Source organism: Euleptes europaea, chromosome 6 (assembly GCF_029931775.1).
Source record: "Euleptes europaea isolate rEulEur1 chromosome 6, rEulEur1.hap1, whole genome shotgun sequence".
NCBI classification, from domain to species: domain Eukaryota; kingdom Metazoa; phylum Chordata; class Lepidosauria; order Squamata; family Sphaerodactylidae; genus Euleptes; species Euleptes europaea.
Genome location: NC_079317.1, coordinates 29,446,950 through 29,467,921, shown reverse-complemented (window position 1 = coordinate 29,467,921; position 20,972 = coordinate 29,446,950). Strand labels below are relative to the sequence as shown.

General features: G+C 40.8%; 1 pseudogene; it reads left to right on the top strand.

Annotated features, from left to right (window-relative positions):
- LOC130479438 (ribonucleoside-diphosphate reductase large subunit-like) overlaps positions 1-20,972 on the top strand; it is a 183,608-nt pseudogene that overhangs the window by 6,462 nt on the left and 156,174 nt on the right.

The window sequence follows — 20,972 nt, the reverse complement described above, 5'->3', positions numbered from 1 at the left end:
CAAACTAAGCCTATTTGGCTTACCAATGCTAAGAAGCATCCTGAATACAGGGCTAATAGCTAGACCTCTGAGATTGTGTCAGAACGTCCTCTACTTAACAGAGGGACTTCTGAACCTCCTCAGAGCAAGAGACCAGAGAAGGGAAAGGAGACTTTCTGTACTCTGTGAGATATGCACAATGCACATACACAGATTGGCACAGTCAAAGAGACTGTAAACAGCTTTAAGCTAACACATAGTATTTATACATTCAACATTGCTGTCTAAAACTAGAAAGAGCATGCATAGCATGTACATAGAAAATGCCTGATCTTAATGATGATCAGTTAAGAATATTAATAGAAGTCTTTAAAGGATTCAAGACTTAGCAAATACAGATACTCTGGGATAACTTCATATGTTCTCATAGAGCTTAGACTCTTAAAGGACTCCAGATGACACAGATGACACAGCAAGGTATAGTGTGTCTTCTGTACAGAAATGTTATGATGTTTTGAATGGTTTAAGTTAGGATGCTTCTATCCAAATCTTTCTCCAAAGAATTAACCATATTTTGACAGGATTTCTGTAACCTTATATTCTGAATGAAGGTGCATTGCACTAAGGATACTTTATGAGTATATTCTGACTAAAATACTCCTTTATGGAGGCATAGAGAATGTGAATGATTACTTGCTACATAAACATGTTTAAGACTAATGATGTCTATCCTTATATGATATTTTAAGGCTTTGCAACGAAAAAGCATATATTGTATAATGTAAATAAATGTGTTTTTTATATACTTCTACTCTTGTCCATTATTATAAATTTATTGGCGTGTTCAAGAGATGTCCTAGGAACAATAACAAGTTTCTAGGAACCGTTGATTCCGGTCTAGTGGTGTCTCGCTGAATAGATAACACCATTTCTCAGTAAATGGTACATTCTAAGAGTGTAGGCACTTAACGGCCCGAACCGCGACAACAGGAACAGAAATGGAAATATAAAATGAGACTTCAACTACTAGGAACTTTCATCACTTCAAAGAGGTTCATTTCCCCCAAATTAGTGAAGGCATTCAAGAAAAAGCATTTTTTTTAAGTATATTATTTTAAAGGATTCATAAGGATTCAGGAAGATCCAGCAAAATATGCAGCTGGCCTTGGTAGTTCTTTTGAGAAGAAATCTTGCTTGGCATGGAGAAGATATTCTCAGACTCTCGTCTTTCTTTCCTTTGTGGAAATTGGCAGCATTCCTCAGTAGGGATGCACTGCTTCACCTTCACCACCATGATTCAGATTCTTTTTTAACATAAAAGAAGAAAATAATCTCACTTTTATAAATTTCCAATGCTTGACATTAGAACCTATGTTCCACTTAGGTGTATGGAACTTCAGAGTTATTTGCTAGGATTGGGGAAATGGATTCCAGACTGTATGGTCCACTAGTCAGTTCCAATACCAACCAATCATGTGTGTTTATATTACTAGCACTCTGACATGCTCTACTTGCTTTTGATATATGGATGATTAAGATTGCAAGGAACTAGAAGACAGGAATAAATTTAAGGAAGGTAAGGGCGGTCCATAGTCTGTTTAACTCAGCAGACTGGCTGAGAGCTCGAGGAGTGGGATTGTTGATCCTCTCTTGTTACTTAATGCTGAGTGCAAGTGTTGTACATATCTGTTGTTTCTTGATTTAGTTTATCTTGCAAGGAATTCTATCCACAGTAGGGTGGCCAGGAAACCTTTTGCTCCAGTGGGAGCAAAAATTGAGAGTGAAGTTGGGCGACATAACTAAGTCACTTCCAATTTTACCCAGAAATGATGTCACAACACTTTAGTAATTCCCTGATCTCTATGATAAAAGCCGTAGAGATCTGTGGAATCCCTAGAGTACCATGACATCACTTCTGGGTACAACCGGATGTGACATCATGACATCATGTGATGTTGCTTCCCACCCCCTATTTTTGCACCTGTTGGGGCAAAGTATATTGATAGTGGCCAGAAACTAAGGCTGGGAGATTGCTAGTCATAGAGGGCATTCTGGTAAGGCTAGTTCAGAACTATGTATGATGAGAGAAATACAGAGTACATGCAAGTGAGAACTAGGATGAGGTCTTTCTTCCTCCCTCTGATTCTTCCGAGCAAATACCTCGTAGGCAGTTTAATTCATTTCCACCTATCTGCACTCTAAAAGGAGACATGAGCCTGGATGGAAGAACAATAATGTCCAGTTAGAAATAATGTCCAGGAGAAAATTGAAATGTGGGGAAAGGGTTAAGTTGTGGAAAGAGGGAGAATCCCTCCACTTTTTGCTATGCCTTACATATGCCACCCATCTTGTATTTGCATTGAGGCCCCATGTTTGTAGGTATAATATCTCATTCCACCCTCTGCCATGAGAAACCTTGCATGCTGCCATTCTGTTTTATGCCCCATTCAAATATGAGTCATATGAACTCTTCTGTTCTGCATTATTTTATTCACATTTATTTGTTTTAAAAAATTGATACCCTGCTTCTCAACGAGTTATGCATATGTAAGTTACCATGAATGCTGCCTTGATTCAGAGCACAGGATGTCATGACATTCAAGCCTTTTCCTTATTAATGAGCATTCACACACACTTAATAGTTGACTTCACAGAGTGATAATTTTCGGATAATTATTGTGCTTCCAATATATTTTAGGACATTCATGTTTGTTTGTTTTAGGAAACAGGCAGGGTTTTTAAAAATAAATAAATAAATAAATCCTTAAACATATAAATATTTGTTTCGAATGTAATCCAGACCAGAGATGGTCTAGAACTGGAAATCTGAAGCTCATTTTTACTACAGTGAAAGATGCCAATTTTAAGGTCAATCTTGTTATGCCTCATTGTAAAAACACTGTTTGAATGGTACTGCCTGTTTTCCAAAACTTTAGTTTCAAGAAGCCAACATTATGTTTGGACAGATGAGAGGGCTTTCAAGGCCTTTCAGTTTAGGAGGCCTAGATTGGAAATTTAAGTCAGAGGAAGGCTGTGACTGACTTTCCTATGAGCGGGTTGTGGAAAGTGGCATTAAGGAGCTATTTGGAGTAGAGTTGCTTATAAAATTGTCCTGGAAAAGGAGTTTAAAAGTAGGTGAAGAAAGAGAATAGATAGATGATAGATAGATAGATAGATAGATAGATAGATAGATAGATAGATAGATAGATAGATAGATAGATAGATAGATAGATAGATAGATAGATAGTTTGCGGCACTTGGCCAGATAAAACAAGATACATGGACTAAAATGGTCTTACCGACAAAGGTTTACAGTCCAAGTCTTAAATCACTTAAAAAAATTAAAATAACATCCAAGTTACATCTGCCATTTGGACTAAGAGACTACTCTGTGGCAATGAATTTTCATTGCTATCGTACAAAATTTTGAGAGGTGATTGAGGGATTATCTCCTTGTAGGAGCTTTTCTATCTTTTCTCTTTCCTTGTCGGGTCCCATTCTCAGTATGAGGGGCTCAATAGAATGGGGTATTATGTAAAAGTTACAATTCAGTGGTTTCTAAATCCTTGGATTTACAGGGGCATAGTCTCTCTGCCCTGGGTATCTTCTTAAATTTCCCCTCTAACATAGCAGAAGAGAATAGTTAGTGCAAGAAAGAAAGTGAGGGGCTATCAGAGGGGCTAGGAGAGAATGACCTACTTTCCTTTACTTTAGGCAGCAGGGCAAAACATTTCACTTTACACTGGCTTTTTAACTGGGGGGGGGGCATTTGTTTCTAGCTGTTTTATGGTCTGTGCCTTGCCAGAGGGCTGTTCTATCAATATCATTTTAGGCTGCTCTGTTTGTTTTATACTGTTTTTTATGCCTCTGGCATATTGACCTGTGCATGACTTCTTGGTTTAACTTATTTGTGACATTGGCTTGACTTGTTTTTATTTACAGGTTGATATTGTTTTGTTTGTAGTTGTGAGCCACATTGAGCAGATTCTGGGGAAGAGGCATACAAATTTGCTAAGTAGATAAATATTTTCTTTGTGCTGTCAAGTCACAGCGGTCTTATGGTGACCCCTGAGGGTTTTCAAGGCAAGAGACATTCAGAGGTGGTTTGCCATTGCCTACCTCCATGTCATGACCCTGAATTCCTTAGAAGTCACCCATCGAAATACTAACCAGGGCTGACTCTGCTTAGCTTCTGAGATCTGAGATCAGGCTAGCCTAGGGCTATCCAGGTCAGGGCAAATAAATATAAAGTGTGGGGGAAAATCTCAGCTGGTAAGATCTTTGAGACCATCTACTATGGTGCCATGGAAGCCAACTGGCCAAAGAACATGGGCCTTACGAGACCTATGAGGGCTCCCCCATCAGCAAAGGCATCCTTCAGTATGACATGTGGAATGACACTCCAACTGACCTCTGAGACTGGAAAGCTTTAAAAGAAAAGATTGCAAAGTATGGCATCAGAAACAGCCTCTTCCTTGCCCCAATGCCAATGGCATCTACTGCTCAGCTCTTGGGCAACAATGAGTCTATTGAGCCCTACACCAGCAACATCTACACACACAGTGTTCTCTCTGAAGAGTTCCAGATCATTAATCCTCACTTGCTGAAAGACGTAATGGAGAGAGGCCTGTGGAGTGAGGAGATGAAGAACTAGATCATTGCCTACAATAGCTGTATCCAGAACATCCCTGAGATTCCAGAGGACTTGAAGCAGCTTTATAAGACCGTCTGGGAGATCTCAAGATGGTAGCAGACTGAGGGGCTTTCATCGACCAAAGCCAGTCCCTGAACATCCACATCACAGAGCCCAAGTACAAAAAACTGACCAGCATACTCTTCTATGGGTGGAAACATGGTCTGAAGACTGGCATGTATTACCCGAGGACAAAGTCGGCTGCCAACCCCATCCAGTTCACCCTGAACAAAGAGAAACTGAAGGAGAAGAGCTCCAAAGAAGAGGAGAAGAAGGAGCAGAACAAGGCAGCCATGGTGTGCTCCCTGGCCTCCTGTGTGGCTCATAAGGAGCTGCCAGGCACAGCTGAAGCCCCCCGCCCCCCACAGTTATATAAGTCTAGTGTACTTAGGGGGTGTGGAGAAGCTGCAGCTCTCTGCCTTGGGGGAGGACAAGAATTTACGGAGAAGCAGGGGGCTTGTATTCCCCTGAACCAGCAAAGCTGTCTGGTTTGGGGGAAGGGCTGTATTGGGGGAAATAGGAAAGTTTCCATACACATCACTGTTACAGCCAATCTTTTCAGGAAAATTTATGTGCCCTTTATGGTCTTGCATGATCACACAAAGAGGACTTCTGTAAGTATTCACATAAAGAAGAGTTCATGCATGTTATGCGTCAGGGCTTAGACTCCTTTGACAATCGGGTACCCACCATTTAGCTCCTGTGCCATCGCCAGAGAGAGGTGGCTTCTGGGATAGTTTTGGCTGTATGTGCCTCTGCCTGTCCCCTGTGTACTTTAAAATCAGGTGTGGAGTTGGGCCTTGAGTCCCACAGTCTCTATGCATCTCTTTTAGCTCTAATCTAGTTGATTACACTTTGCATTGTACCTCTACATCCTGACTCCAACTGGCCTTTCTTTGCAACATCCCTGATGGAGGGCTGATGGAACTTCATTCTATTTGTATCTGACAAAGTGAGCTTCGACTCACCAAAGCTTATGACCTGGACATTTTTTTTTTGTCTTTAAGGTGCTATCAGACTTGGATTTTGTCCTTCTAAGCCCATTGTTTTACAATTGCACTGCAACCAAACCCAGTTCCCAACAGTGATCCTCTCTGTAGCAGCCTCTCTTACTGATAAATGCCTGGTTTCAAAGCTTCTGGAACAGAGAACAAAATCCTAAGGCCTTTAAGCCATGTGTGCGGTGCTACATTAACTGTGCTTCTTAATTATGGTCTGCTGGGATTTAGCTGGCTGGAGAAACACAGCTTTCCAGGAGATGCATCCAAACTGAGCTTGTAACACCTGAAAATTTATCATCTATATTCTACAAGTGGATAATGTACCTGGCATATTTCAAAGCACAGATGGCATGTTCTGCTTGGATGTATCAAATTCTCTGATCACAGGAGCATGGCACCAGGGCAGTGTGGACAGATGAGAACCTGGCAAAGGAATGGCCCAAAATGAACCTATCTCACCCATAGAATTTTGTCCACTCAGAATGGCAGTGCATTTTGCCAAACGTTATCACGGTCTCTGGAAGGGATAGCTGTGCCAGAAGAACCACTGTTGTTCAACCAAGTGAAAATTCAGGAGGCAAAATGTGAGGAGGGTCCCGGAATTTCTGCAAATAGACCCTTGCAGTGCCACTAAAAATCCAGCTTTCCTCTCACTTGAAAGAAAAGGGGCAAATTTCAATAGAAGCTTCCACTTAATTAAAACCTGACAGCTTAGTGAGACTCAGGAAGTACAGTATAACGGAGTGCATGTATTATCCAGATAAATATGCCGTGGGTGACAATGCATTCCAGCTAACAGGAAATCCCCCTAATGGATTTATTATTCATGTGTTTATCTGAGGGAGCAAAAGAAAACGTTACCTCAAATGTGTAGGGCCTCGTCATTATTTCTCCATTTTTGTTAGCCCTTTTCTTTCTCCCTGTTTCTCCTCTTATCCCTCACACACACACACACACACACACACACACACACACACACACACACAGAGAGAGAGAGAGAGAGAGAGAGAGAGAAAGAAAGAAAGAAAGAAAGAGAGAGAGAGAGAGCGCTTTTCCACACTTACATCTTTTGGCTAGTTTCTCCTGAGGCAAGATCATTAGCCGCAGCTCTGAATTGGTTGTCATCTCTCCCCACTGGAGGGTTTTCCTGCAAAACTTACACCCTTGGCTCCAAATTGTAGCCACTGCAATTCATCCACCACCTTTCCAAACAGGACCATCCAAAACCTTTTTTTTTTCAGATGGAAAGCATAGACATACTCTTTAACTATGAAGGTTTGATGTCAACAGATCAGCAAAATAACATTATTGTAATGTGTGTGTGTGTGTGTGTGTGTTTTAAAAAAATAAGCCAGGAATTTTTAGTGTATCATCAATGGGCAATTTGGAGGAAGGAAGGGGAGGGGGGAGTATGGATGCAAGGGACAAGGAGACAGGTCTTGTCAATCTACAATGACTGGCATTTGTGGGAAGGGAGGGGGTGCCGCATCAACCTGACGTTGTGTTGATGCTCAGAAATGGGCAGAGCAAAGTAACTGTGGATTAAGGAAATCCACACTAAAAGTCAAGCAAATAGAAATCAACCCCCCCCCACCCCCCAAAAAAAAAACATTTTGCAAAAAGCACATCCATAAAAAGCCGGGAGTCCCTCCACTTTCCCCGAACTTGCAACAAAAGCAGGCAGGACGAGTCTGGATACCCAAACAAAATGTGAAGGCAGAAAATACCATGTGTGTGGAGAGAAAGACTCTCATAGTCTTCTCACCTCCTCCCTTTCCTCTTAACCACAGTTAAAGTTCAGTGACAAAGCACAACATGCTACTGGGCTACATGGTCCACAGATTTGCCTTGTTCTAAATTTATATTCTGGTTTGTGGAAAATTCTTCAATGGAACTTTCAATTATGGCCAATTTTTCAGAAGCAAATTGGAACAAAAAAATATCTGTGTTGTGCATATTGTAGTTGGGAGTAACTTGTTCAGCCGCTGTGCAGTGGAATATTCAATCTTAGGGGTAGATGATTTATTATCATGGGTCTTATTCAAGGACCAGAAGCCTATTTTCTTATATAAGACTTATAAGTAACAAGGGTTTTCTGGTTAAGGAGCTCATACTCTTGAAGAGAGCTGGGATGTTCAATAAACTCATTTCAGTAACACTGTAGAATATCTGTGTCTCTCACAACCTTTAAAAATAGTCTTGTTACGAATGAAAGCATGGGGAAAACCTTGTACCACAGTTTCACTAAAGAGAAAAGACACAGTCTTCCTTCTCCCTCAAGGACCTTAGTGTAAGTGATTGATCCTCCAAGTCTGCTATTAAAAGGAGAGAGAATTGTGTGCTTCCAGAGGATTAACCCCCTAAGCACTAATCCCCTAGGCTATTGGAACTCACAAGAGTAAAAAAAAAAAGGGGGGGTATTTTCCCCTCTCAGTTCAGACTATTGGGCATAGACTGGTAGGGAAATGTGACAGGCTTTTAAATATTTGCACACTTCATGTCCAGCCAACCTATGCTATAATGAGGCATGTTGAAGCTCAGGGGTGCTGGTGGAGAGAGATCTATGTTTTGGATAAGCTGCTTCCCTGCCAACTTAAATAAAGGTTAAAATGAGTAAATCTATGGTATAGCTGTCAGGGACTCGAGGGATTAACATCCTCAGAGGTCTTCTCCTATCACCCCTTGGCTACTCTGTCAAGCTTTTGAAGAGGAACTCAGAAGATTTTAATCACTTGGCTTCAGTCAGGCGTGGCAGCATGGTCAAGAGGCCATAATGACTGATGCTGGCAAAGAATGTGGTGAGAAGAACATTACATTTGTGAAAGATTTACCCTTTGAGTACCTGAAAATACTACTGTTCCTGGTAGAATTTTTAAAAATCCTTTTTGCCCATTTCAATGGGTCTCTCAGGGAGTAGATGGATTAAAATGCTGTGCCTGGTCCTTCAGAATTTTCCAAAGCCATAAGGTTTCTTTCCTCCAGTTACACATTGAACAGCCAGACTGCCAAAACAGGCCCCTGTCACAAAATGTGAACTTTTCTCAGATTACTGAAACATTAGGCATCATTTCAAAGGGGAAAAAAAAATATCGGGGGCAAATAGCAAAACTGACAAATGTTTGGTTCAGCCCCAGTAAAAACACATTATAAAATGTTATGGTCTTCTTAATTAACTGGTAATTAATTGGCAATGACACCCTGTGACAGACTTTTCCATTAGTATTAGTTTAGATACGTTCACTCAGAAACTGGATATAGTAATTATTGATTTCGCTCATAAAAATCCAACTCTGAATTCTGTACATGATGCATTTTCAGGCTGTACAATAATTTTTGCAATGCTGAAAACTAGAAAAGTACTTGCTGATTCCTAGAACTCTTAATGTGAGCTGATAGATGCCTTTCTAGATACACATATGTGATGTGTTCCGTTATTCTCTCCTACCATGATGGTCATCTGCCTCATCTGAAACACACAGCATGTACTTTTGAGAGTATTTATTATTTTCCAAGGCTAAATGTGTGAAGGGTTCTTGACTTCAGAGTCAACTGCAAGCAGTAGACTTCTAATTAGGGCTACCTGACAAACAGATAATTATCCATCTGTCTACCACACTGTTATCCAGCAGTGTGTAGTGGTTAAGAGTTGTGGACTCTAATCTGGTGAACTGGGTTTGTTTCCCCACTCTTACACATGAAGCCTGTTGGGTGACCTTGGGCGAGTCACAGTTCTCTCTGTACTCTCTCAGCCCCACCTACCTCACAAGGTGTCTGATGTGTGGAGGGGAAAGGCGATTGTAAGCCATGTTGAGACTCCTTAAAGGTAGAAAAAAGTGGAGTATAAAAAACTCTTCTTCTTCTTCTTACTCTCCTTCTTCTTGCTTTAAGGAGGTCAGGCAGCATACATGCTTCTACTGTCTTTCATTGTATCCTTACTGTGACGTAGGATGTGCTGGGAGAGACTGACCTAAGGTCACTCAGTGACATTTATGGTAGAACAGGGTTTTGAATCTGGATCGCACCAGTGTCCTACTCTGACACAACATACTGGTGCTTCAGGAACATAAGAGGTACCATAGGAGAACAGGGAATGACTGCATATGAGAGGTGGAAGAAGGTAACAGTAACACTCAGAAACTCATAATGCAAACTTACAAGTGAACCTTGTCTATGGGGCCAACAGATTTACTGTGGAAAAATCAGTTCACATGAGAATGTCCATATTAATCCGTAGTAGGGATGCTTCAAATTTCTCTGCAAACCTGTTTCTTGGATAGTCTCACCTTGTCCAACTACCCACTGTGAATTATCTTGTCCAACACTCAGCATCAGACTGTGAATGGGGTATGTTTGGATTGCATCAAGTAAATTGAACAGCTACTGAGCAAGTTTGCAAAACGTACTTTTTTAAAGTGTGGCAACTCCAAATTCAGAATTCAAGTGCCCAAAGACACTGATGATGGATTACAGGAAGTAACTGTTAGCTAGAAAGGGAGAACTGTGTCTGTAACACACTGAACGGTATTGGACAAATTTAAACATGATTCTTGACTATGGAATTAATAGCTTCTATTGAGTAGCTTTCATAAAATCAAACTCAACTCTAGCTCACTGGGATACAAAAGGCATATTCATCCTTTGCATTTTTGCAAATATTGCTTTAATACTCCATTTGTCTTATAACACCTCAGTCTTTTGTCAACTGTTAGCATATACTGGCTAATACTGTATGACTGGAGGAGAGGGACAAATATCCCCTTGAATGGATCAAATATTTCATAGAACTCAAGAGGGTTTCCCTTTCTTAGTACAAATGTTTGTGAATGACTGTAGGTACAAGCCTTCACAACTGTGCTTATACACTTACCAATTGCAGTCAAAACATGTTTATTATAATTTTTGCAACATAAGTATTAGGCACTTACCTTTAGTCCCAAATGTTTAAAACTGTAATTGAGTATTGTGATGGTAGACCGACTGATCACTCAAGAGCAAGTAATCTGTTGTGGCCCAGCAAGTGATAGCTACAGGCAGGGGAAGTTTAGCAAGTTAGCAGAAATGAGATATAACCAAAGAGGTCGGATGTTTGTGTGTGTTAAGTGCCATCAAGTTGCTTCCAACTCATGGTGACCCTATGAATCAGTGCCCTCCAAAATGTCCTATCTTTAACAGCCTGGCTCAGGTCATGCAAATTGAGGGCCGTGGCTTCCTTTATAGAGTCAAACCATCTTCGCTTCTCAGCCTTTTGCCTAAGATCAAGTGTGTAGAGTCAATCCATCTCTTGTTGGGTCTTCCTCTCTTCCTGCTACACTTCAGAATCTTTTAAGAACATAAGAACACAAGAAAGGCCCTGCTGGATCAGACCAGGGCCCATCAAGTCCAGCAGTCTGTTCACACAGTGGCCCACCAGGTGCCTCTAGGAAGCCACAAACAAGATGTCTGCAGCAGCACCATTGTGTGTGTGTATAAAGTGCCGTCAAGTCGCAGCCGACTTATGGCAACCCCTTTTGGGGGTTTTCATGGCAAGAGACTAAGAGGTGGTTTGCCAGTGCCTTCCTCTGCATAACAACCCTGGTATTCCTTAGTGGTCTCCCATCCAAATACTAACCAGGGCTGACCCTGCTTAGTTTCTGAGATCTGACGAGATCAGGCTAGCCTGGGCCATCCATGTCAGGACCATAATCAAATAACTAGTTATAAATTCATATGTAAGTAAATAACAGCTTGTAGGTGTGAAATCACTAACTTACACCACATTTGTAGTCCTGTCTGGGCACTGTGAAGTTTTGTGTAACAGTCTAGCTAGGGTTGCCAACTCCACCTTGGGAGATTCCTGGAGTCTTGGAGTGGTGTATGGGAAAGGAAGAGTTTGGGGAGGGAAGGGGATTCAGAAGGGATGTGATGCCATACAGGCCACCCTCTGAGGCTGCCATTTCTTCCTGGGGAACTGACTGGGATCATCTGGGAATCAGTTGCAATTACAGGATAACTCCTGGCCCCACCTGGAGGTTCGGGGGCTCAAAAATACAACACCACATCACAAATAATATATAATAATAATAATAATAATAATAATAATAATAATAATAATAATAATAATAATAATAATAATACCGGGCATTAATTCATGCCACACCAAAAAATGCAAACATCATGCAACATAATAATATTCACACATCTCAAATAAACCGAACAAATAATCCTGAATAGGGCGGGAAGAGCCCATCCCCGAGAATGATATAGTCCTGAAGTAATAAGGTCCAAAGGTACAACAAAGGAAAATGAAGGAGAACAAAGGAGGACGTGCGGCTAGTCGTTGGTGCACGTTTCAAAGGCTTTCTTCAGCTCCAACAAAGTTCGAGACAACTGAAAACTTTATGCTCCATTTGGAAAATAAACACGTTGTCCGTGGACCGTCAGCTTGTTCTCTCTGGGACCGTCTGAAAAGATTCCAGGACAGGCTGTTCATTTCAGAAAGGCAGAAGGAAAGAAAGCCATCAATCTCTTCAAAGGTTCATGTGTCTTGGTTTTCAGCATGCAAGTTTCCAGAGTCAATCAGACAAGAATTCCCCCTATAAGGGCAAAATCACAAGGAGTTGTGATGAAATCAGGCATGGACCCGCCATCGCCATAACGTTATGGCCACACGTCCTCCTTTGGTGTGGCATGAATTAATGCCCGGGATTATTATTATTATTATATATTATAATATTATTATTATATATTATTAATTTGTGATTCTCCAGTGTGGTGTTGTATTTTTGAGCCCCCGTGCCGCCATTTTCTTCAACTTTGTTAACTCTGACACAGGTGTTTTCACTTATTGTAGCCCACCTGGAGGTTGGCAACAGTTGAATGTATTAATTTGTTTTTTAAAAATTAATCTGCTAATGTAAGATCACTTATACTCGCAGACATGGACTGAAGGATACACAAAAGTCCAGTTGCACCTTAAAGACTAACAATATTTATTTCAATATGAGGTTTCATGAGATAAGCTCACTACTTCAGATATGTGAAAAAAAATGTTTTGGAAATAATTACAGGGGAAATTAGGGAAGGTGGAGGTAGGAGGAGCTGAGACAGAGACACCATTCCTTTTTCTGGTCAAAGTGCTTTCTAGCAAGAAAATCCACATTGTCCAAAGCTGTCAGTTTTGCCAAAGAAGTCTGCCATAGGTCATATCTTTCTGCTTATATTTATGGTAGGATCATATCCTAGCTAGGCTTTCCCTTCACCAATTGTGCTTCTAAAATATTTGTGAAATCATCCTTTTGTACCAGCACAAACTGAATTATTCCTCTCAGCTGGCTGATCTGTGATCTGTAGCAGCATTGCCACATGGCTCACCTCTGTCTTTCAAGGGTGACTGGCAAAGCAGTCTCCAAGCACAAACAACTTTACACAGGTCAACAGAGGGAGTCCATGCCATCGTGAAATTTTAGCCGTGCTAGATGAAGCCTGAAAGTATCTGAGAAAGCAACCTTCTCTAGCTTGCTTCTCTTTGACATTCAGATCCCCTTTCGTAAACACAGGTTGATAAAACCTGATAAATAAGTCTGAACTAAAGTTTGTTTTTAACCAAGCAAGATGTTTACAGTGTTGTCAGTTGGCTATTCTTTATTTCTAGAATAGCTCTTGACTTTATCGGGTTTTGTGTGTTATATTATCTTATATTAATGTATGTGTATGTTTGGTGAGGTGGCACATGAGACATACTGCAGTCATGTGGTTCTTTTGGTTGATGGTAACTCTGAATGTGGCTATCTGCGAGCCATGGATCAAGTACCACTGGTCTAGTACAGTTTTACCCATCCCTTCTCCAAGGGAGCTCAGAATGAATTGCATGGTTTCCCTCCACATTTAGGTTATGCTGAGAGATAGTGACTATCCCAAGGTTGTCCAGTGAGTTTCATGTCAAAGCAGGAATTTGAACCTGCTTCTTCCAGCCCTGCATTCTGACCAGTATACCACAATGGTTCTCAGCTGAATCTCAGCTGGATACAGAAGCCGCTGTCTCACAGCAGTTTCTCTTTCTTCCCAGGTTGAGTATGCATAAGCCCTTTGTCTTCCCAAAGATGTTCCTTAGCACTTCTTAGTGTTCCTTTATGTAGTTGTTCCATTCTGAAATGCTGGCTGTCCAAGTTAATTAGAGTAGAAATGAATAAGGAAAAGGAGGAGGAAAGATGTTAAGAGGCTGGAGACAAAAAATATGGAGAAGCAACTGGAGGTTTGGGAGTAGATGAACATGCAAACTGAGAAAGACCAATAGAGAGATTTAACAATAATGGAGGAGAGGTAAGACTGTAACAGCAACAATGACAAAAGTACAGATGAGATACAAAAGGTAGATTAAAAACAGCACATGCAAGGCAATACTATGTAGAAATACCCTAGTTGTTGAAGCCACTTAAATCAATTGGCTTGGACTAGGGCAAATCTGAATAGGATTGCACTGTTAGTTTCAATAAAGAACATCCTGGCAAAGTTAATACTTGTTGTACAAATGAGTACTTGTACAAAGAACTAACTTTTACATGAAAAAATGGAAATAAAGCCCCATTCAAAACAATAAATAAACCGACACAGATCACAAGGGGGAAACAACCAATGCATAAAAACCCACAGTAAAGATTAAATATACCGTATGCAACATCAAAAATCTGAAAACAGTGTTCACATCTATCATTCAAACATTGATAATCTGAATACCTATTTGATAGAACAAATTCAGGTGAAAATCAAACATCTGGGCACGTGACCCATTGTTGGTCATGGAGAGTAAAAGAGTAGGAACTAGCTGAGACATCACAGAGCTGCAGCCATGATTTATTTCCAAAGTGCTTATAAATAGTTCTCTATTCCTCAAAATTTGGAAGTTCTTGCTACAAATATCTGAGACCACATACACACAAAAGCAAAATAAAAGGTAAAATAGAAAGCAGATTTTATTAATACTACTTATCAAAAATGTTTTGCTGCCAGTAATAGCTTCAAAAGAAGAAGTGGAAGCTGAAATCTGTATGGAAAAGAAACCCTGTTTAGATTTAGCAGGTGAATAATTTGATTTTTGTAACCAAATAGGATTAATTAAAAATAACTTCTATCTAGAGTAGTCTTTAAATCACTAGAGTTCAAGAACAAATCTTCAAGAGATTTTTCCCAATATGACACAGTTAAAAATGGCATTTATTATATATTTGTTGACATCTTAAAGTGTTCCCTGTTTTGAAAAGCACTCTTTTTTTGCATCATTATTGGCCCATGCTCATATGTGAGAACTCATCTGTTTTGGGTATTAGAACTGTCTCAAATTCTCTCTCCTTGCCTCTGGAATTATCTTCATTCTTTGGGAGAACTATGTAATACAGAGAATGACAGTCTATGGGAATCTGCAGCTACCATTGTGAATTGTTTCTAAGGGCTTAGGGGAAGCTCAGAGTATCAAAGCTAGGTGCAATATTGAGTTCAGCAGCTGGCCAAAAAGAATACAAGGGCCACATTACACATTCTAATCCCAATGAAATATGTTAGACTTGATCTCAGGTGGCAGGAGGGCAAAGAGGATGGAATATCCCATTCATCATTTACTTACGAGGGGATTAATCGTCATTCCACTGTGCCTCATACATTGAAAGATGAACAACAGAGAACATACGGAATCAGTTTTAGGTAAGTTTTTTTTTTTTTTTTTTTTGCAATAATCTATTTTGAGAACCAAAACCCCCTCTGTTCAGTTGCACCTCGTATATTTCTATCCCTACATCTCCATTTGTGTTTCCCAGTGCTGCCATTAAGGTGAAATACAAGCTTGTGTTGGATTATGTTAACTAACGTTCTGGTGAGCTGTTCTGGTAGCAGCAGTCTTGCTGGGTTGTGCTAGGAGTGCAGCCCTTCTGGTTCTATGCAAAAAGGCACGAAGACAGAATTCAAGACTCCGAAGACAGATTAACCAGCTGACATTGGCAGCTCAGCAGTGAAGGTGAAAGGATCCTGCAGATATGAACCCACAAGGATGGCTGTATCTGTATCTCCCTCTATTTATCTGGGGCCTTTCTTCAGATAGAAGTTGCCATAATGTAGGGATCAATTAGTGTGTGTGTCTCAGAGTTGGGTCACTGGTTCTCATCAGACCATGAAGAGTGTTTTTTCATGAGAGCCACCTGCAACCCTTCCATCTTCAGGTGGAGTACAGAGGGTTTTTTTTTCCCCCTCACAGATTGTTCTTCCTAATAGACTCTGAATGAAAGTCTCCATCAATGTCCAGTTTAACTCCTAGTCATTATGATTTTACCTCACATTTGTCCTCTTCCTCACCTTTGAACTTTCAAGTTTTGTTTCAAGTGGGCAGGCCCAAAGCTCACATCTAAAGCCAAAATTCAGGGGACACGGTTTTACCTCCAAGATCTGTAGCATCGCTGTCATTCAGCCAACAATTACAAAGTGCTCACAAACTGACAGATAATAACCGGTATGTGTTCTCTGTAAGTTTGAGGTGACGGGAGTTCATTTAAACTTTTTGACACCAGGAATTCATTTTTGTTTTAAAGTGTGGCAGGTCTCCTGTTTGTAGTGTAGTTTATTTATCGGCCTACAATGATTTGATCCTCTACAGTAAAACAAATTGTATGGAGAAATTCTCTTGGCTCCCACGTAAATCAAAAACACAGACACAGAGGGAGAACTTTTTCTTAGGTTTATAAGTGAACAGTGTCCATACAGCATTTTGGCCCTATTTTTATTTCCCTTTGAGAAACTAAAAGCTGTTTCTTTGCAGCGAACCATGTTCCATATGCCCTGAATTAAATCCCCTCTTTTTTTCCTTTTAAATAAATTTGATTTAGAGTTCCCAGGCCTTTGTAGCCTCCGATGTTTACATATACACACTCCTAGCTCTCGCCCTGCTTGGATAGATGCTTGGAGCCAAGTGTGGCAGCTGGTTAATCCAAGTTTTAAATGAAGCTCATTGTAAACATTTGCAGTCATAAACTCTTCAGGTTTGATCAATGAGAACTCTTTCCTCCATCATTTTAAGCATTCTGGACAAGTGCTGGGAATAAGATACAGTTTCACTGAGGAATTTGGAAAGGGTAGGGTAGACTACAGTGGGTAGAGTTTAGCAGGAAACCAGGGTGGTGGTGGTAGAAGTACAATAAGAACAGAAGTGACCAAAATTGCATCAATCTGCTGGTTATGACTTAGGGGATCCACAGGAAATGTTGCTGTCAGTCTTCATTTGCCAGCATTGTTGCTGGGGCTTCATGGGCATCAAACGCCTTCTCACACCAAGGATTCGGTCACTTGTGTTTACTTTGAAGTTCATGGAAGCTGATAGCAAATCCTGCTCTTTAACAGGACCTGGTACAGTTTTCAACAGCCATAATTGGTTAGCATCTGTGAAGGTTTGTTCACTGCTGAGTAGAACAGCTGACTATGGACTCATGGGGGACCTTTTCCACTTCTATATAAGTCTGGTATTTATTTATTTTTATTTGCCTTTCTTTTTTGAATTAAGCTAGCCAGATTAATAACTGTATCACAAAAGCTGGATAACCCATGAGGAATTCCCCTTTTCTTCCTTCCATTCCACTAGTTAAATGATTCTTCTTGGGCAGGAGAAGTGCTGAAGAAACTCCACGCCATCTCACAGGAGACCTCTGGGCAGGGAACCTCATTTCTTGCTCTGCCAGCATTTCCATCACTCAATGCTTCCTCAGTCTTTTTCTTTAAGCAGACAAAGTCTCGTCTCGTACCTACATTCTGCTCTCAAACTTCAAGGCTTCTACAGCAGTGGATGGACCTTTTTTGAGATTTCACCCCTGGGCATTTTTTGTGCATGACTAGAGTTTTCCCTGAGGAAATCTCATTTATGATTGTGGATGCTTTCATTACCCACAAAGATGCCAGCCATTTCATGATTAGAATGTACGATGGAGGACTCATATGGAATAGGAAATCCCATTCCACTGCTAGTTCCTGATTCTCCCAGCTTGGTCCTGCTATTGTTCCTTCCCTCACCATGCTGTCTTTGCTTACCCCCTTCACTTTCTTCCCCTGATCAATTTCCAGTTTGGATCATGCTTCCTCTTCTCCCTCATTCCCCTGCTTTCCTCTCTTCAGTTCCACTTTCTTTCCTTCTTCTGGCTCCACCTTATTGTCTACATTACCCATCTTCCTTAGTTTCCTTTAGCCCACTCAGTCTTCCAGTCCCATTCCTGCCTGTCATGCACCCTGTGTGTGTGTGTGTGGGGGGGGGAGTTGGATGCATGTGAACATTGGAAGGAGGTTAGAGTTCCACCTTCTTGTGGTAGCCATCAACAACACCATAAATTCACATGGCATTCTGTCTGTTTTGGTCTTCAAACATGCAGCTGCACCTTGGGTGAGGCTGCTTGTAACATAATCATGTACGTACAATTAAATATGATACACTCTGGCTGTTTAAAAAAAAATAAAGCTCCAAAACTCCTCCTGATGATTTCAAACATGCTGCTTTAATGTGTCAGAGGTACCATGTGTCAGAGGCACACTACAGAAGTCAATTTAAGTCTCTTGTCTCACCCCTGGTACCAAGGAGGGCCGTGTTTTACAATAACCTGGAATTGTAACTGATTTATATTGGGGAAAACAAAATGATGATAAAAGTTACTCTGGTTGTCCAAGACCCTGCCCAAAGTCTATGGGCGAAAATGCATGGGAGATTTTGCTTTGGATTTGCCACTCTCTAGATGCACATTTTCCCCATCTGAATTCTCAAAACTCTGCATGGGGGCTTATTTTTGAGTTTTGAGAATTTGGATGGAGAAAATGTGTATTTACAGAGCAGCAATTCCAAGGCCAAACCTCCCATGCGTTTTCACCCAAATTGTGAGGGAGAAATGCTCCTTTGGGACAGACTGACTTATTTCTCAGCATTCTCTCTCTTTCTGGGTGCTAGTGGTTGCCCCACTAAAGTTTATGTTCATCTGGTGTGTGCAAGAATTCCTTTCATCCACAGGGAGGATGCTGTTGCAGTCATCCTGCTTCCGGCCTTCCTAAAAGCTGCTGGTTGGCCACTGTATGAACAGAATGCTGAATTTGATGGGCCTTTGGTTTGATCTAGTAGGGCTCTTATGTCCTGGAAGCCAACCATAGTTCTCAATGATGTTGGTCTCAGTGAGGTGTTAAGTAAAAGAGGCCTGCACCAGAATATGACAGTTCCTCTACGTGCACAATCCCATACAGGATAGCTTCTGCTACCCTTAATTTAATACCATCTCATCTTTCTAGGGAATATTTTCACTGTCTTTCTCCTGGTCTCCTCTTACCCATTACCCCCAGAAGAAGTCAGCCAGTTTTTCCAATGTTACTAGACTATTCTCACACTGACCTGAGACTGAAAAAAAAAACCTCTTTCCCCCCACTTCTTATAGCAACATTCTTAATCCTGTTCTTTCTTACCTTAATCTATGCAAAAAATCGTTTTTTAAAGAAACATTAAGTGTACTTAATGTTACAAATGTCTCTGTTTTGTAAACTCTGTTGATTCGGTTCCTTTATTGAATAGTTACTTTACAATTTTCAGAGCACTTCAATAATTCATTAGTTCATACTTAGTACTTTGCAGTACTTTGGTTTTTCTTTGCTTTATTATTCAGTAGCACATCATTTTATACTTGTTTCTCTGTTCTCAGCCACTTAAAAGTGTTGTGTATCTTATTCATATCCACTTGGATGAGTACAGAGTTGTGAGAAATTTGCAGGAGTCCCTAAAGTACTGAAAGAGCTGCTGGCTGTTTTCTTTCAGCAGAATTAATGAAATAGGGTGTGGTTGGGGTTGAAGGGTCATCAGGGCCACCTCTGGAGTTTTTTTGGGATAGTATTGGGTTGCCATAGGGTTATATCTTATTTCAGAAGACAATTAGTTTGGGTTTTTTTTTCCAGCAAGGCATCAGAATAAAGGGAGCCATCCAACCTCCTACCAGCCCTACTGTGTCTCTACCAGCAGAATAGCATGAGAAGCCAGCCCACAGTGAGTAGGGTTGCCTGGTCCCTCTTCACCATTGGCAGGAGATTTTTGGGGCAGAGCCTAAGGAGGGCAGGGCTTGGGGAGTGGAGGGACTTCAATGCCATACAGTCCAATTGCCAAAGCAGCCATTTTCTCCAGGTAAACTGATGTTTATTGGCTGGAGATCAGTTATAATAGCAGGAGAGCTCCAGCTAGTATCTGGAGGTTGGCAACCCTAACAATGAGGTTGAAAAATAGTTTGTCTAAACAGCTTCAGAGTTATTTAAGCATAGTATGAAACTGATGACCTATGAAACGGCTGCCAGTTTAAAATTTGGGCCACTGATTGCCTCTGTATTATTCTTATTAATTACAATTGGTGTGTAGGGGGAAAATACATTCACTTCGTGTTTACCTGAAAATGCTTTTGGTTACTCAGCAAGAAGAGCAAAAGCAAAAGGAGATGGAGAATGGCAATTTTGTTAAGAACAACACTGTGTGGTAGAAGAGAGTATGGAACAGCATCCTTGTTTTATCATTCAGCCTTTGAAGCCTGACTCTCCATTTCCCAAGTCCAAGTATAGCATTCTGCTTCATGCACATATTTTTCCGGCTAGGTTCAGAAATATTGCACATATTGGCTTCTGTGTTAAGGAGGGTGGCTTGGCTAGATAGCTAGGAAGCACTGGGCAGGAGAGAGAAAGACATCTTCACAGAACAAGAAAATGGCAGAAGAAAAGCAAAAATTGTCTGCTCTTGAAGACTGTTGGTAAAGATACTGTACAATTTCATGTAGATAACCCCACAGCTTCTGATTCCCAGTTCCTGCAAACTAACACATATTAGAATTGGTATGGGGATAACCCCCCAAAACTGATGTGGTGAGTGTCCTCTTCCTGGTTTGAAATGTTTAGAAACATATATGTTGTGAGACTCCATACTGTCTTTCCACATTCCTGGCAGTTGCAAAAGGCTGAATGGAGAATCACAATAAGACTAGGGATGTGCAATAAAATAATAATACTAATTTCGGGTTTATTGAGCCTGATTTTTTGGGTAAACCCAGAATAAGCCAAATACTAGTAAAGGGGTATTTCAGCTTTATTTCCTGGTTTACTGGGGAAAAAAATGTGTCCATTATAATCTATGGGGATTTTTTTCAAAGCTCCTGTGGTGGCATTTTTGGAGGTAGAGTTCCCATGTTTTCAGGGTATCTTCAAGGGACTCTCCTTGCATGAACCCCTGAGTTTGGTGAAGATTTGGTCAGGGGGTCCAATTTTATGGGGTCTGGAAAGAGTGCCCCCCTCCATAG